We start from the raw sequence: 18732 nt of genomic DNA on the forward strand, positions 1-18732 counted from the left end.
CACTTCAAATCACAAATAGAGACCCAGCATCCACTGCACAACTATGTATGAAAAGCTTTAAAAAGCAAGGACATTGGTGGAAATGTGAGGTCATCACTGGGCAGCCCTAGGTTTTTGCTGGCTAAAAAGCCAGTGGGTTTGAGAAAGCAAGCATAGGAACCCAGCTGATTAGCATAATGTGGCATTAGCTTACCTGAATTTGTGGGCTCTGCAACCCAACTGGTTGTGAAAAGGGATTGGGAGGAATATGTTAATACAAGTAAAAGTATCAAAGTAAGTTAAGAAATCTGGCCATAGTTAACCTTAAGAGGCTGTATCCTAAATTGTTGACCCTTGAAATCTACACAGGGCTACTTCAAGAAGGTAGTAAGAATTCTTTCCCATGTGCAGTGAATATAATGCAAAGAGTTGACTTAAGCTACCTCAGAAGAAATTAAAGTTAGCTTCATAGAGACAGTGGAAAAATCACTGAGATCAATTTCTAGAGAAAGGGCTTAGATTCTTCTTGAGAGGGCGGTCTTGACAAAGGGAATGCATGCTCAGCGTTTCCTGATATGTGGCCACCTAAAGAAAGGGAAAAAAATTTTAGTCCTCCTAGCTCTGAATTCTTCGTAGATATTATAACTGCTTTGGTACAAAGTTGAGGTGTAAGTAAAAAATGCGACTCAATTCTGCATTGAATGGTTCGATGCAGCCTAAAAGCATCATATGAATCTGTGAAGTAAATTATTTGTTCCCCCATCACATGTAACACCTGGCTTCATTAAAACTAAATAATCAGGCATCATTCTTGGGCTACATCTGATTTCTTCATGGTGGATCTCTTTCATTCAGATTCATATTTTCTTTTGCTTATTCTCTTCTGAGCTCTTAAACAATTATTAGCCAAATCTGTGGTGTAGACACTTAACATCATCAGCAACATTCATTTTGCGAAATGGGAAGCTGCTTAGAAAAACAGATATGCTTTAAGAAACGTGTTTTAAAACTATTACCTCTCCATAACCCAGTCTATTCGTTTTGGGAAATGAACTCTTCCCTGTAGGGAGAAGACAGTCATTAACTTGAATTAATGTCACATGATAGGGAAGTTTCAGTCATTCCTTTAATTGGCCTCAGGCTCCTTATCTTTAAAATGGGAAAGGGAGGTGGGTTACATGAACTGTAAAGGTCACTGTGCATTTAACAAACACTTACTGAACTTCTCATATGCACTAGGGACAGCCTTGTGCCCTGGGCATTCAAGAAACGAGAAAAGAGAGAAGGGCAGGTGATGCTGGGTGGCGCCAAGTCCCAGGGAGATCCCCTTCATCTCACAAATTCTATTTTTCTAAATAAGGCTAATAGCGGCAAAATCGTTTATGCAAGATGTATGCGTGGTGATACTAGTGGAGCACATAGTTAACACCTCCCTGCGGCCAAATTCTGCGTTTCAGGCAAGAGCTGGGAAATTTATTGCTTCATAATATGGGGTGTCATTAGCACACCTGTCTCAGATTTTCCAACTTGCAAGATTTCTCTGAAAGGAGCCAGAGGCCCATGTAAAGCTTAGGCCCCTGGGAAAGCTGGAGTTACTTTCATTTTCCACTGCGGTGGCAGTGTTTGTTCTGAGTCTTTTATCATTGAGCTAATATAATAATAGCAGAGTAATAGCTTTCTGTGTTCCAGGCCCCTGCTAATTGCTTTGCATGCATTAAAGATAGTCATATTTTGTTCAGGGGGTGTGTTCCCAAAGACCTTTCATAATTTGTTGCTTGTGTAATTTATAGCTTGCATAATTCAACATGGATTCTCTCAAAGGACAATGGGTGTTTTCTGTTCAGCAACTGAGACGGTCCCACTATGTGGTAATCAGAGGTTTACAATTTACCAGCTTTGCCATTCCTGACCTTTTTTTAATTGGGGAATTTGCATGATTTCAAGTTTTGTGCATGAAGTGACATTAATAACATTTTCATGTGACCACAGTTTCAAATTTACCTAGTTCAGAGCCCCATCAAATGTGACTGGACTGTAGCTCATTCAGTCTCCACAACAATTTTGTGCAGGAGGTGCTGTCACTATCCCTATCTTACAGATGTGGACATAGGCTCAGAGAGGCAAGTGCTTGCCTGAGGATGTACAATCAAGAAGTAGCCTAGAAGGGTTTTGAACCCTGGTCAGTCTGATTCCACAGCATTAGCTCTTATGCTGAGGACTTCCAGAGAGATTACACTATAGGCCCCAAGTTAAATGATAGGTCTGCTTATTATCTATGCTGAGATCTGAACCTGGGCCTTTCCGCTTTCTATCTAGAGCTCTTTCCATTAATTCCTCTATTCATTTGCTCAGTCATTCATTCAAATGCCAGTTTTTCATGTACTTTCTTATCTAAGTGTATTAGTTTTCTGTTGCTGCTGTAACAAACTTGGTGGCTTAACACAATTCATTCTCTTATAATTCTGAAAGTCAAAAGTCCAAAATAACAGTATTGGTCAGGCTGCATTCTTTCTGGGGGCCTCCAGGGAAAATTGCTTCTTTGCTTTTTCCAGAATCTAGCATTCCTTAGCTTGTGGCCCTTGCCTCTATCTTTCCAGTCTATCTCTCCAACCTCTTATTTCATCATCACATCTCATTGTCCTCTCTAGGGTCCCTCTTATAAGGACCCTGTGATGATATGGAGCCCAACTGGATAATTCAGGATAATTTCCTCATCTTGAGATCCTGAAGTTGATCAAATCTGCAAAAGTCCCTTTTGCAAAATAAGGTAACATGTGCTCTCAGATTTCAGGGACTGGGTTGTGGACATGTTTTGAGGATAGGTATTATTCTGTCACACTAAGCAGCACATGTTAACTTAACAGGCTGGAAGTACCCAGAAGATATTGGTCTAAGTACCAGAGATGCAAAGATGCCTGACACAGGTCTTTTCCTGAAATGCTCAGTTTATAGGATGCTCGGGAGTGGGGAAGGCAGGTAGATAATCATATATATTCAACAACGTAATAGAAGCCAAAATAGAAGCTTGCACACATTCTGAGGGCACAAAGGAATGTGTCATGAAACCCACTGTTCTCCTTGGAGACTCTGCTTCCTAACTCAGGCTTATTTTTAATAATCCACTTCTCTTTTAGTCTCTTTTGTCTCTTGAAATGGACATGAGAGTCATGAGCTTCCTCATGAGTTCCACGGCCTGCCTTTCTCAGAGCATCTTGTGTTCCCAGTGTTCTGGGACCATGTCTCATTGTCAGGGCACATATGCTTGGTGCTTTACAGTTTGCAAAGCACTTATGGAACATGGATCTCAATGCTTGGTGCTTTACAGTTTGCAAAGCACTTACACAACGTGGATCTTATTTCTTTCTTCCAATAGCCACTAAAGGAGATATTTTCAGGCTCATTTTATGGCAAAGCTCGTAGAGGTCTCAAATCTTCAGGGACTGGGATGTGGGTATCTTTTGAGGATGAACTCGCAAATGCCAAGTGGTAGAACTATAAATTAATCACAGATTTTCCATATGAAGTTAAACTGAGCAGTTATCTGTGGAATATTTTGATGGTGTGGTGGAAAGTAGGCACAGTCTAAAATCTCAGGTCACAAAGTCACTGTCTCAATATTTTAAAAATCCAATAATAAAGTAAACTGAGATATATTAACAAGCTATAAAATGTTCGATTCTCATTTCCCCTGAGGAAGTGACAAGCATATGAGTCACAGAAATATTGTCATATGTGCAGGGAAGGTGACATATGCCCCTAGGATAGACTCATTTCATTAGGGAGAAGGGAAGACCTGAAAAGATTAACTTTAGGGAGCTCAAGGAAGGAAAAGCACCTCCCGGGTCCCCACTGCTTTGTCTTTCCAGCTCATTCTCTCTAGGTGTTTTAGGATTTCATATGTGTTATGTTTCATATTTGTGTCCCTCACGCCACCATTTCATTTAATTAAGTAAATTAGGGAACTTATGTTAGAAAAAAATTACAATTAGACATGAAAGGGGGCAATTAAGCATAAAGAAAATAGAGCAACCCATTGGAGAGGGGCATCATTCCATCACATTCATCTGCCAAAATATTTAAACACGGACAGCCTGAGTAAGATGCAAATAATCACAGAACTAACAAACGGTTACCCCCTTTACAGGGCTCGTATGTCCATAGCTACCTTCTGCACTTCTTCATTGTAGCCGCCATGCTTCCTCTTGTTCCTACTTTTCTGTATGGAATATGAATTGAATCACATTAGCTAACTCATTTAGAAAGAAGGTGAATGGACAAGTGGAAATGGTAACTGGGGGGAAAAGGACCCAACTATGGATACAGCTTCTGCGACTACCAAGACTTATGGCCTCAGATGGTCACTTAAAGTCTCTGGGTTCTTTGTTTTTCATATTTTAAAAGAAGGGAATTTAGAGTCACCAATTAATGTAAATAGCTAAAGTAGGCCAGATATGAGAAAAATCAAGTACCCTCTAGGGGATTACATTCCTTTTTTTCACTTTTGATAAAGAAATAAATACAGAGCACTTTTGTCATTTGTTTTTTATTACTAGGCAAAAGCCTTGCTTTTGAAAGCCATGCCATAGCAACCCACACCTGATTTAATGCCAGAGAAACAGGAGGGACTGGTGGGGCCTATGGCAGGCTGGAGAGCCTCTGTCTGCCCTAAGGGAAGCAGCCACAGCTCAGTGGCAGCAGATTCAGACAACCCAGAAACACACCAGTGCAGAAAGATAGCCACATGTTTCAAGAAGATACAATTTCAAGTTTTATGGGAAATCTCTTAGTCTGTAAGTGATGGCTTTTTTTTTTTTTTTTTTTTTTTTTTTTTTGAGGCAAAGTCTTGCTCTGTAGCCACACTGTAGTGCAGTGGCACCATCTTGGCTCACTGCAACCTCCGCCTCCTGGGTTCAAACAATTCCCCTGCCTCAGCCTCCCAAGTAGCTGGGCCTACAGTCATGTGCCACCACGCTCGGTTAATTTTTTATATTTAAGTAGAGACAGGTTTTACCATGTTGGCCATGATGGTCTCGACTCCTGACCTCGTGATCTGCCCACCTCAGCCTCCCAAAGTGCTGGGATTACGTATGGGGAATGATTGAAACATGTGCTAAACCAAGCGAAACCCTTAGAACAGAACAATAACTTCAAGGGTGTTTCCTCTTGCTCTTAGAATGCTGGGATTTTGGCACTACTCTTCCCAATGCTATAAGGCCTGGACTACATGAGGTATAGCATAGACCACTTATCTGACCTAATTAATACTATCTAACACTTACTGAGCACCTGCAGTGTACCAGTCACTATGCTGCTGATCATTCTACAGGTATGAACTCACTGAATTTTCATAAAACGCTTTGAAAGAGTTACTGTAATTTCACCTATTTTACAGAAGAGGAAACTGAGGCACAGAGAAATTAAATAGCTGGCCCAAAGTTACACATTACCAATGTTAGGTCACTCAACATCCTTTGCACCCTTTTAATTAGCTGGGTAGACTGCCATAAAAATGGAGTGCTTGGTGAGTCATTGCCCCAGTGGAGAGCATAGAGAGGTTAAGTATAGTGATCAGCAAAATTTCAGTGATGTCCAAGTTTTTGGTTCTCTCTACTTCTTTATCCCACCTTCTTAAAGAGCCCTGAGCTGTTGTGTTTTCTGGGCCCAGCTCTATTCTTTCCAAAGATGGTCTTTTTTTTCAGTCATTGATCCCTTAGTCTGCATCTAGAGCAATGTAGTATGTTTCCAAGTTATTTCCATTTAAAGTGATCTAACTGAACATCATAATTACTTTTTCCTTAAATAATTCTTTAAACATACTCTTAGATGTAATTAAGCATGGGGAAAGAGACCCTTTTCCAGTTATCCCTAAGTTTATCAATCATGAAATATATATCCAGTTCCTTTTATGGTATGTGGAAAGCACATGACATGGCCTGAGACCTTCCTGACTGAAGCCCAAGACTTGCCTGGCAGAGATATTATTCCACAGACTATAATTCTTAACAGAGGTGGCAGGAAATTTTTGACTTTGAACTTTACCTTTGTTGTGCCAGACCCCTATTAACTTCAGTAGGGATAGCACCATGTTCGAGAAGCCAAAGAAGACACCCAGAGCCAGTGGAGGACACACAGGGTTTATTGAGGGAACTTACATACAGGGTGGTCTAGTGGCTGCAGGCTGGACAGGAGAACCACAACTGCTTGCAAAAAGCATGCAGTTTATATAGCATTTTCACTTAGCGCCCTCCGCCTAGCAACCTCCACCTGGCAACTTTCATCTAACCCAAAACAGAGGGCCTCGATCACCTGTCCAGCCTGTGTTCCATAGGATGGGTCCTGGGTTCTGATGTTCCTCATTGATAAGGAATGAATCCCTGGATTGTCCACTCCTGGATTCATAAGCTTGGAACTCCAAACACACATTCCTCTTACACCCTAGGGTCATTCTCAGGGTATGCTTAAGTTATTGCTGTCAGGTTTGTCTGCCATACAACTTCCTTCTTTCCTTGTAATGATTTAAGTATACTTTAAGCAAACTCCAAAATTTAAATACACTGGAGAGAAAAGTTAGGGTTGAAAAATTATATTATTAAACTATCAATTATAAAAGATATCTTTTTTAAAAGAAATCTCCTTTAAATAGCAATATCTTTAGTATAAAATGTATATTTGCCAAATTTCTAACATAATAGATTTTATTTTCATGAACATATGTACACACAAGGCAAAATTGAAGTGTTTGTGGTTTTCAAGAACTGGAAAGTTCCTGACTAGTTCATCTCAGCCCTGACTGAGTATCAGAATCACCTGAGGGACTTGCAACAGAATCTGCTATATGGGCATCTCCTTAAATCTACTGAGTTCAAGTGATGCGGGCTGGTACTCTGCTTGGTTTTGTTGTTTCCAGGTTTGACAGATCATTTTGATTCCTCTTGTCCGTAGATCTGTGCTAGGAACCAGTGAGGTACATCAACACCTATTCATTTCACCATAACCTTTTCCCTCATTTTGAAAAGGTTAAAATAGAGTTGAAGTGAAGTTCACAGCCCAAAGTCTCACTCCAGCACATGCTATATTCATCTATACTGATTTTTACACACACAACACCTGTTTCAGTAAGTACCCTGGAAGTTAATCAGCGAAGATAAGTGAACTCTTAAGAGAGGTCAATTGTAATTTACAGTTCTTTAGAAAGTGCTTCCTTTCTCTTTCCTTATTTTTTTTTTTAAGCCTTAACAAAATGTGGTAAACAACTGTAAATATGTAGATCAGCAGTGAGTACATTGAGTGACTGAGTGCACACCGGCTGGGAAAAGAAATCTAAAATTCTGTTTGTTGATAGAGTGGCTAAGTCTTTGCACAGTTATTTATAACATTTTAATACACAATAGGGTTATGAAGTATTTTTATTGAGAGCTTTTATTTATGTCTGTGGCCTATAATTTTGAGAAGTCTCAAGGGTTTTTGATTCTGCTTTAAGCAATTGGTCTTTTCTATGAATTGTTATGAACTTCGAATAGCTGCTGAAGTGGGTGATGGTGGTAATGGGAGTATTTTTATTGTGTGTTAAGATTTAAAGGGCTGAAACTCTTCCTTGAGGAAGCAGATTTCTTTCTTCCTCTTTTGTTTTAAGTGGCATCCACTGTTCATATAACAAGTTCAGATACAGAAGGCGGAATTTCTCATAACCAAAGTGTGTGCTTAGATTCAGGTCAGTCAAAAATAATGTCTTTCAAACAAGATGAATCTTCCTTTTCTCTTTGAAATTATTCTATAAGGTGAATTTTTTTATTCTACATCCTACAGAAATATTTCCCAGATATCCAGAAGTTTTCAAAACAGTTTCATTTGAGAGCACCTGCTGGCTGGCACACTAACTAAAAAGTATTTGTCTCGTACATCCAAAGTCATGTTAAATACTTTGAAAGGAATAGAAGAGTTTTAAATAACATCACTAAGAGTTGAAATAGATATGTACATTCTTCTCCAGAATTTAAAATCCCTGGTTTAATGGGTTCTGACTCTACTTTCTTGTTCTCAATTTCTACCGAAATTCTGTGCTCAGACACGAATGCTTTTCCTATTAGACGTTTTGACCCTGAACCGAGTTCTTAACCAAGTAAAAGCAGAATATGGTCTCTCTGTTAAAACAAATATAACCTGTGAATAAAATGGTGCCCTGGAAAAGCACCTTCTCTTACTACAGGTGAGCTGGTTATTGCCAATGTATGTACCCGCTGTTTCCCCAGCTCATCTCAGCAGAGAGCCAGCCTTTATTTTGAATACCCAATATTGTTTCAGGTCAGGAGGTTCTGTGGCTACCATCCAAAAGATGTTGCCCTTTAGTAAGTGTGCAGCTTGAGCAAATACTTGGGGCATTCTAGATCATTAACCAGGCATATCAGTTCTTTCCTGGTCTAAGAAACAAATGAATTTGAACAGAGCAAAATCACGATGATATCAGTCCTTGAACTTTGACCTTACTTTTATTCACTTGTGGCTAAAAAACTGTCTTTTGTTTTTTTAGAACTTGGCTTATTAATGCTTTGTGAAATGGAGAGAAAATAGGCTGTGACAGGAAATATAGTTTTGGAATGAGGAAATAGTTAAGAAAGAAGTGGAACAGGCCTGCTGGAAAAAAACATACACTTTCATTACTGAGATCTCTGCTATACGGTAACCTTTTAGCTATATTGTCCTTATTGATTTTGTCTGCACGGAGAGCACAGCATGGCAATGAAGAGAAATTGCCAGGTGTGGGGTGAAAGGAAAATGGTCTGGCCAGGGGTCTGCTGTTGGCATTTAAGCCATTGCAAGATTCAGGTGTTAATTGGCCTGACAGGCATATCTGAGGAGGCAGAACCACAACCTTAGTGGCATAGAAGCTTGTTCTTGGGCCCTCTGGAGCAGTTTCTGGGTCTAGAAAGGTGGCCATCTTCCCCTTTACAGCATTTGGTTGTAAGACAAGGGATTGGGCTGTGATGGATTGGGGTTCACAACCCACCTGGGCCTCAACCCAGAACAATTCCATAGAGTCTCCGGCAGCTGAGACTGGGCCTTAGTATGGTTAAACATTTTCCCCAGGTGATGCAAATACCATTGCTATGATTGTGAGTATCAGTCAACTCCATGATCTTGAAGATCTTTTCTGGACAGCTCAACTCTATGAGGAAGGGCACAGGGAGAAGATTCTTTTGTTAGTGAGAGAGAGGGTCTCACTATGTTTCTCTGGCTGGTCTCAAACTCTTGGGCTGAAGCAGTCCTGCTGCCTCAGCCTCCAACGTCACTGGGATTCCAGGTGTGAGCCACCATGCTTAGTTTTCCATAGAATATTCTTAAGGAAGTTTGACTTACAGGTCATGGGAGAATGTGGATGCTCAATGGAAGTTCAAAGGGTGTTTCTTCTTCCACTAATAATTATTTGCTGTGGCCTGGGAGGGGAAGGGCTATCTAATCCTAAATCACTTTAGGCATGTGCCAGCTGTGAAACTATCCAGAGGTGCCCCCTGCACAGGACTTTGTCAGCTCCTAGGCCCTGAAAGGGTGGAGATAGTAGAGAAGTCTATTGAAGTTGCCCCCCTCCTCCCGACTCCCATGTCAGTCTGTCAGCCATCCATTCAAACACAGAGGCAAACAATACTGAGTATTTCTTCTTTTCTCCATGCAATAGCTAGATTAACATAGGGAAGAAATAATCTGATGAAAGGGAAATTGTAGACCATTTTTTAAATGAGTATCTCAATAGATGCAGGAAAAGCTTTCAATAATATCCCTCATGATTAAAACAAAAACCCTGAATAAACTAGGCATTGAAGGAACATACCTCAACATAATAAGAGCCATCTATGACAGACCCATAGCCAACATCTCACTGAAAGGGCAAAAACTGGAAGCATCCCTTTGAGAACTGGAACAAGAAACAGATGCCCTCTCTCACTACTTCTATTCAACATAGTTCTGGAAGTCCTTGCCAGAGCAATTAGGCAAGATAAAGAAATAAAAGGTATCCAAACAGGAAAAGAAGTCATCAAACTATCTCTCTTCACTGATTATATGCTTCTGTACCTAGGAAACACTAAGCACTCTGCCAAAAGACTCCTGGAACTCATAAATGACTTCAGTAAAATTTCAGGATATGAAATCAATGTACAAAAATCAGTAGCATTTCTATACATCAGTAACAGTCAAGCTGAGAGCCAAATCAAGAATGCAATTCCATTTACAATGGCCATAAAATACCTAGGAATACACCTAACCAAGGAGGTAGAAGATCTCCACAAAGAAAACTACAAAACACTGCCAAAAGAAATCAGAGATGACACAAACAATTGGAAAGACATCTCATGCAAGGACATGGAGTCAACCTAGGTCCCTATCAATGGTGGTCTGGATAAAGAAAATGTTGTATATATACACCACAGAATACTACCCAGCCATAAAAAAGAAAGAAATCATGTTCCTTGCAGCAACATGGATGCAGTTGGAAGCCATTGTCCTACATTATCCTGTAACACAGGAGCAGAAAACAAAATACCACATGTTGTCACTTATAAGAAGGAGCTAAACAATGGCTAATCATGGACATAGATGTAGCAACAAAAGATACTGGGGACTCCCATAGGGGAAAGGGAGGGAGGGGGCAAGGGTTGAAAAGCTATAGTGTACTATGCTTGCTACCTAGGTGATGGGATCAGTCATACCCCTAACCTGAGCATCACACAGTATATCTAGGTAATAAATCTGCACATGTATCCCCTGGATCTAAAATAAAAGTTGAAATTATATTTTTTTAAAAGACTGCTATGAAGTCCCAGCAGTCCCTCACATCTTAAAGACCACATGTATAAGAGGTGCTGGTTGGGGAATTTGTGAAGAGGAATTTAAATGAGAAAAAGTTTCAGGGAGAGGCAGACCTGGAAATGAATCCTAGCTTTCTCCCTCAGTTGGTTTTGTCATTTTTGGGCAACCTAATTAGCTGGAATTGCACTTTCCTCTTCTATGTAGTGGGTATAGTGAGGCTAAAGGGAAAGATTTCTGTTTTCCCAGTGGTTCCTTAGACATAATTTCATTTAACAATCAGAGATAATATATGATAGCGTGCATAGCACATTTTAAGTATTCAATAAACAGTAGATATTATCATTATTATACAGCTAATCCCCCATCTACTTAACTGTTCTTTCCCTTCACATAGCCAAATTCTTCCTGCCTCACCTTACTGTACTTCTATGGCCAGTGCCACAGATGCCTTTTGTAAGCCTAAAGGTTTAGCATTGGAGAAAATCATGAAGCTGTGAGAAATGTAGACACCTCAGGAGTGCCAAACCCAGGGTCAGATTCCTAGGCAGGAGACGCCGTTTTGGTGCTGTCTTCTTCCACTGCACAATCTGTTGTTTCCATACTCCAGCTACCAGTATTTTTCACTTAGATATGTTTTTCTGAAATCTCCTCCATAAAGCATCATTCCAAAGCAAAAGAAATTAAGATGACAAATACTTCAGAGAGCATCATTCACATATTAGTTTGAACCAGTTAATCTGAGGGTTTGCTGTATCAACACATCTCAGAAAATGGGAATTTAGGACATAGTATTCGAAGGGGAAGGAGACAGCAAAATAATTTCCCTAAAGTGATTTAGGAGCTTGTAATCCTCTACAGTGATTGAATAAGTCTGGGTGAAACCTTAGACTTATTCAATAGACTAATTCCTAACGGTTCCCTGGGTGAACCGGGGGAAAGAGCTGTTAGGAATTAGCATAGGGATACAGAAGTGAGGAAAAAAGCAAGTAAATGCAAATTACAAATTATAACCCTCATTTTATGGCTTGTCACATGCCACATGCATGCAAAAGGAGAGAGAAACTGTGGATCCTCTCTGTCCTCCTTCCCTCATGTTCTCAGGATCCAGACCTGAGGCTGGTATGTCTTAAGTAAATGTTGAGGGCCTGGCCTGCTGTCTCAGGGCTATTTGCTGCATGCCTTCTGTGGGATGCACCAAGTGTCAAACCAGTTTCAAAGGGGCTTTGGGAACAAGCCTGTTGAATTGGGGTTTATGATGGCTTATATTTTCACTTCATTTGTTTAAACGAAGAGCCAAGAATCTCATTCATGATGATTCCATTGTTTTGTAACAAACAGCTCTCAAGTTCCCACTAACAACCTTCTTATTACAAAATGTACAGGTGCTTTTATCTGTGTTTTATTTGGTAGGTTTCCCACCTCAGCCCCTAATAAATTTTGTTCCACATTAAATTAATAAATTAGCACAGGAAACTCATTTCTCCCCATTAAGGCCAAGCCTATCCCTTGTTCTGAATTAATAAGCTTCTGCTATAAGTGGTCATCTGAATACACTTTCCTGCTACAACCTTTTTTATTGTACTTATAAAAATAATTTATAAACATACCCTTAAGATATAAAATAGGCTATATTTCTCTTGGGTCACTGTATTTAATTATTCTAACCCTACTGTTATTGTATTTTTCTTTTCTGTGCATTTTTATTACCTTTTTTTTCTTCTGAGCTTTTGAACATCACCACTGGGGGACTGGTAGTGAAAATTGACACAGTAATAATAAAGTGTTTTACAGTTTACAGGGTACTCTTGCAGCATCATCTCATTTGAACCTCACATTAACCTTTTGAAATAGAAAGGGCAGAAAGTGCAAGTTCATCTCTCTGGTGAAGAACCTGTTTGACACAGGCAGTTGACTTTTTCAGGTCATACAGTGAGTCAGGCTGGGAGTGGACTTGATCTTTTGATTCCAAGTCCCATATCTTGCAAGCATGGCATTAATTACTTTCTACACCAGTGACTCTCAAATTTGGCTGTGCCTTGGAATCATCCGGAGAGTTAAAAACAAAACAAAACAAAAAAACACTAATGTGCTGGTTCTACCCTAAGGATTTAATGGGTCTGGGGTGTGGCCTGGGCATGAGGATTTTTTAAATTTCCGCAGGCCTATTCTAATATGCAGCCTAGGTTAAGAATCATTGCGGGCTGGGTGCAGTGGCTCACACCTGTAATCCCAGCAATTTGGGAGGCTGAGGCGGGCAGATTAGTTGAGTCCAGGAGTTCCAGACCAGCCTGGGCAACATGGTGAAACCCCGTCTCTACAAAAAAATATAAAAAATTAGCTGGGTATGGTGGTGCATGCCTGTAGTCCCAGCTACCTGGGAGGCTGAGGTGGGAGTATCACCTGAGCCTGGGAGGTCCAGGCTGGAGTGAGCCATGATGGCCCCACTGTACTACAGTCTGGGCGACAGAGACCCTGTCTCAAAAAAAAAAAAAAAAAAAAGAAAAAAAAATCATTGTACTGCAAGGCTTGGCTGATTTTTCTTGCTCACTATGTGAAAGCTTCCTGTGGCTGTGGTCTCATGGCTGTGATCTCATTTTCACTAACCCAACACCAGCCTCTACTGTAGAGTGGCCAGCCTATGCATTCTGCATAGGAGACATGCAAAGCTTCTGGAGAAGATGGGAGTCGAGTTGGTCTTTGAAGGAGTAAAATTCAGATAAATGGGAGTATCCTTTGGTCTGTGGGTTCTCTGATGAGAGACAGCGGAGGGTTATGGGCACTGTGATGCAAGAAAGCAGAGGACTATGGGTATTCTGGTGAGAGGAAGCAGAGAATGTTGGATAAGTTTAAAGCCTTCAGAGGCCAACAGCCTAGATTCAGATCATCACTGAGCAGCCACTCACAAGCGGCCTGATGTTTGGGGAATTACTTAACCTCTCGGGGCTCTGAGGAGTTCCCAGAAATGTTTGAAGCATGGGTTGGTAGGAAGCTCGTTGCTGGGGAGGAAGTAGGCATGGGGCAGCAAGGTCAGTGGGTCACTCAGAAAAGTGACTAGGGCATGGGGTGGGCCCTGTTCAGACGCCCTAGACTGGACTGGGTGGGTGAGAAATAGCAGAGGTGTCTGAAGAAGCAGAGTGTGGAGGAAAACCCTGCTGCCGGAAAAACCTTCCTAGAAATAGAAAATCATTTCATCTGCATTAGTAGGAGGACATTATGGCCTAAATGAAAAAAAAGACAGGACTCTAAATTCGCCCTAGTTAGTGGTGCCTGCTAACTGAGCTTGAGGCCTATTTTCCTTTATTAAAAGTTGAACAATTAGCAAGTGTTAGAGAGTTACGAAACTGAGACTTTTTTCTTGACATAATGACAGGCCCTGGAAATTCAGTGGAAGCTTGGCAGAGAGGATGTGGGCAGCGAGGCCGCAGGGCTGATTCTCACAGTGAACCCTTCTCAGCCCCACAAGTTCAAAGCCTTACGTGTAGAGCTGAGTTTCTAGAGTGGCCCAAACCATAATTGCTTCTGACTCTCCCATCAGTGTCTGGCATAATCTTTGACACACAGGACTGCTAAGTTTGCTGGGTTGAAAGAGACACGGAGAACCGGGCAGCATCCTTACAGCTTAGTGGGAGTTATTGCCAGAATGCTTCAGGGTTGTTGTGGGCAGAAGTCTATAAAGTGATCATCCAGGATCTTAGAGACGAGGACTGCTTCAGAGAGGTTGGATAATCTCACATTTATTCGTGTAGCCAAGACCACAGGCCATGTTTCCCGACTATTGTCATGTTGATGTGCACCGTGTGGCCAGCTTCTGTCTGGTTTCTAAGGAAAGAGCTGTAGTGTGACACAGGCGGGTCAGTCACCATGTGGGGTGTTCAGGATGGTCAGCAAGTCTTAGGTACTCAGGAGGAGGAATAGAAGGCAAGACAGGTAATTTGAAGTCACTGACTCTCAGAGCTAAATATTACCTCCAGCATCCAACCACCTCATTTTGCCTATGAGGAAATGATGTCACAGATGTCCCAGTAGCTTTACCAAAGTCATACCACCTACGAGTGGCAGACCTGGAACCAGCATCCAGCTCAGTGGATGCTCAGTTTTCTACTTTCCCCTCCCTATGATTGTGGCAACAGAAGATGTACTTGGTTGCCTAACACTAAGATGGCTACTGGTGAAATCTAGAAGACTATTTATTTGGATTAATTTGGAAGAGCTTTTCCAGGAGAGCCATTTGTCATGGGAACCACAGCTTGGCCAGTTTATTATTCTTTAAACACAGAGATTTTGCATGAAGAAACTGGTTACCCAGGTTTTGGATGCACTTTTCTATTGCTTTTTCACATACATATTCTGACTTTTCTAATTGCCTTTGAGGATCATACTTATTCCTGTTAATTTGTCTAAATTTCCTTTCCTCTCTCACCAAGATGAATCATCTGGCAGGATTACAGCTGTCTTCGCCAAGTAGCTCTTTGCTTCTCTACTCCCACTGAGGCTGTGAGTGGTTTGTCAGAATGTACATCCCACTATGTGACAAAGAAGCACCTCAAGTGATAGCTTCCTGCCACTTTCAGGGGTTAGGGATAAAAATAATAGTTTTAATGTCAAAAAGTATACCAAGACAGTATTACTAGCAAAAATGTCTTCAGTACAAATCCTCAAGCAATTCAGCCCTACCCTATGCACTGAGTTTTGCCTGACTAGAGACAGCAGGTATTAGAAGAAGTGTAGTCTTCTTGCTTTATCCTTAAGTTCCATTTAGGTGCAAATAGGTGGAGCTTCTCTCTTTTCTGACATGAGCCCCCAAGAGAATTAACTATGTAATTTATCTCTGACTTTCAAAAGTAGTATAGTTAATGCATCTTATTGGAGCTCTTCTTTTAGGTAACCCCTGGTTGGAAGAAGGTGGGAGGAATAGAGTACCTTGATTGGGAGTTAGTCTTTGAGTCACCAGAAATTCCCAGGGTGTCTTAGGGAAGACAACTATTTATGGCTTAAAAGTTGATTTGCTCCTATGTGAGAAGATGCATGTGGCAGGGGGTGTCAGTTAAAGGATAAGCATGCAAAATCTCATTTTCTAAGAGAGAAAATCAATTTAGTGGTGCCTTTATCTTCTGTGCAAATATCCTATTGGTTTTTTGCTTTATGTCTATGGTGCCAAAATACTTGTTTAAAAAATGTTTTCTGTTGAAAGTACTTAGGAATAGTTAAGTAGTTCAGCAGTACTCTTACTCCCAGTGTCATCAGAGGTAAAGCATCAGCATATTCACCAACATTGGACATTTGCTGAATGCCTTCTGTGTTGTGCAGTGTGTGGTGATAGGGATGTGATATAGAAAACATTATTCCTGCCCCTGAGAGTCTTACATTATAATTGTGACCTGGTGAATTGCATACAGTATCTACTTACTGAACTTGGACTGAGAAGTTCCCTTCTCCATAGGAGCTATGTATTATTATTATCATTATTATTTCATTTAAACACTTAAAGAATTCTTTCTTTATAGAAGCAGTTGCTTTTTAATCAGTTCATTTTAATAAGCTTAGAAGGTATATAACTATTTATTTGCCAGCAATTGCCACACACACAAAAATGATATGATATTGACCGTGTTTTCTGAAACAAAAATTTGAGCACCTCGGTCATCTAGAGAACAGTGAGATAGAATTTTTTTTATTTTGTTTTAGAATTTTTACTTGAAAAAATAAAATTGTGTATATATTATATATAACATGATGCTTTAATATACACACATTGTGAATGACTAGATCAAGCTAATTAACATATGCATTACCTCACATACTTATCATTTTTTGTGGTGAGAACACTTAAAATCTATGCCTTTGGCAATTTTCAAGTATACATTGTTAAGTATACTTACTCTTTCTTCTTTTTTTTTTTTTTTTTGAGATGGAGTCTCGCTCTGTCACCCAGGCTGGAGTGCAGTGGCACCATCTCAGCTCACTGCAACCTCCGCCTCCCAGGTTCAAGCAATTCTTCTGCTTCAGCCTCCCGAGTAGCTGGGATTACAGGTGTGTGCCACCATGCCCGGCTAATTTTCTGTATTTTCAGTAGAGATGGGGTTTCACCATGTTGGCCAAGCTGGTCTTGAACTCCTGACCTCATGATCCACCCACCTTGGCCTCCCAAAGTGCTGGGATTACAGATGTGAGCTACTGCGTCTGGTCTCCTATCTGAATGAAATTTTGTATCCCTTGACCAGTATCTCCTCAACCGCTGCTTCCACCCAAACCCTTACTAAGTGCTAGTCTACTCTCTGATTCTGAGTTCATCTTCTTTAGATTCCATATGTAGTTGAGATCATGTGATATTTGTCTTTCTGTACCTGGCTTATTTCACTTAACATAATGTCCTCCAGGTTCATCCATTTGTGACAAAATGGGTAGAAAATTTTATATTGGCTTAAATTTATTTTGATTAAAATTCTGCCAGGGAATCTCAGACACGTGGCTGCTGTAAGTGAGTACAATAGACAGCAATACTCTAGCCACCCACCTACCATTTACAACTCAGTGACTGGGTTGTCACTTCCTTCTGGGATGGCCCTTGCTAAGTCCATGAGCTCAGCTTCCCTACCCTGTGAATTCCTTTAGAAAACAGGATAAAGGGGGATTGAATTTGAATTGCAAATTTCAACCTTAAGTTATGAGGTTTTTTTTTTTTTTCTCTGACTCTTAAGCATTTAAGTTTAACTATTACCCACTGAAATTCCCTATCTACATGGCATTCTTACTTTCTTTTTTTGGTTTCTATCTGCCCAGCTTATACTCAAACAACTACCCGTGGGCTACAAGGACATAATTTCTGTTATTAGTTTTCTTAGATGTCCAGCCACCTGGAGCATACCTTTAAGGAAATTCTAGGGGAACTTTTCACACCATTCTATTCCACAGTAGAGTTTCCCTTTATGTAAAGTGGTTTTAGAATTGAGGCTATTTTTTTAGGGAAATAAATGTTGCCGATAGATGGAGCAGGCAATAAAAGCATCATCTGAAAATTTATTAGTGTAACTCCACAGGATCTGTTCAATATGGAAGACAGTCGGCAATGTTGAGGAGGGTTTTGAGTGAAGAGTAATGTAGAGGAGATGTGGATTGATATGTCAGTGGTCGTGGGTTCATATTACAGACATAAAGAAAACACTTTGTTCTCTTATCCATCATACACATTTAATCTTGGGGATTTTACCATGTGCTTAGTTCTCTTTGTAAGTCAAATCCAGAGATGAAAAAGAAGAGTTTTATATGTTTTGCCTGACAGTAGTAATGTTAAACTGTGAACAAATTGGGATGTTCTTTTAAAATCCTGTGATTTATCTGACACTATTTTTCCCTCTTTAAAATTTAGTATGCTTGTGCTGAACAAAAGCTGCTAGCAATCCCTGGGAACGTTGTTATGGTATTTGCTGAAGTGCTATCTAAAGTGACAATATATTTTGCACACCCTCCTCACCACCAGAAAACAAATGAGTAAATAAATCACAGAAGCTGAAACAACCAGGGCACGCTGGAGCAGCTGTCAGCCAGACGGCTGGCCTCTCTGCATTTCCATTTAGCTCCTATTATGGTATGTGTTTATGTTTTGAACTAATTGAGTCATCATTAACTATGGAAGTGGTGGTGGTTTGTTAAAACTATTCTGCTAGTAGTCACCTGAGGCCAGACCTGACATTTCTGATACAAACACCAACTCCGTAGAGGAATGGCCTGGGAGCCTTGGGAGAAACGCTGCCAGTAGCATGGTTCATGCTTGGCTAAAGATCACAGATTCTCAGATAGAATTACTACCGTTAGGGATAGATCTGTACATGCATGTCAAAGTCCAAAAGAGGTCACCGAGTCTGTGGAAAGAGCATGACGTCCAAAATCGGAACTGTATTTAAATTCTGGCTCTGCCACTTACTATTAAACGGGTCACCTAACAACCCATTAGAG

At 40.5% G+C, this 18732-nt stretch overlaps 1 protein-coding gene across 2 annotated transcripts in view; it reads left to right on the forward strand.

Annotated features, from left to right (window-relative positions):
- The window catches only part of NCKAP5 (NCK associated protein 5), a 1001373-nt gene that overhangs the window by 680521 nt on the left and 302120 nt on the right, over positions 1 to 18732 (forward strand). The gene's annotated exons all lie outside the window — the stretch shown is intronic.

The sequence above is a fragment of the Pan paniscus genome, chromosome 13 (assembly GCF_029289425.2).
Source record: "Pan paniscus chromosome 13, NHGRI_mPanPan1-v2.0_pri, whole genome shotgun sequence".
Lineage (NCBI taxonomy): Eukaryota > Metazoa > Chordata > Mammalia > Primates > Hominidae > Pan > Pan paniscus.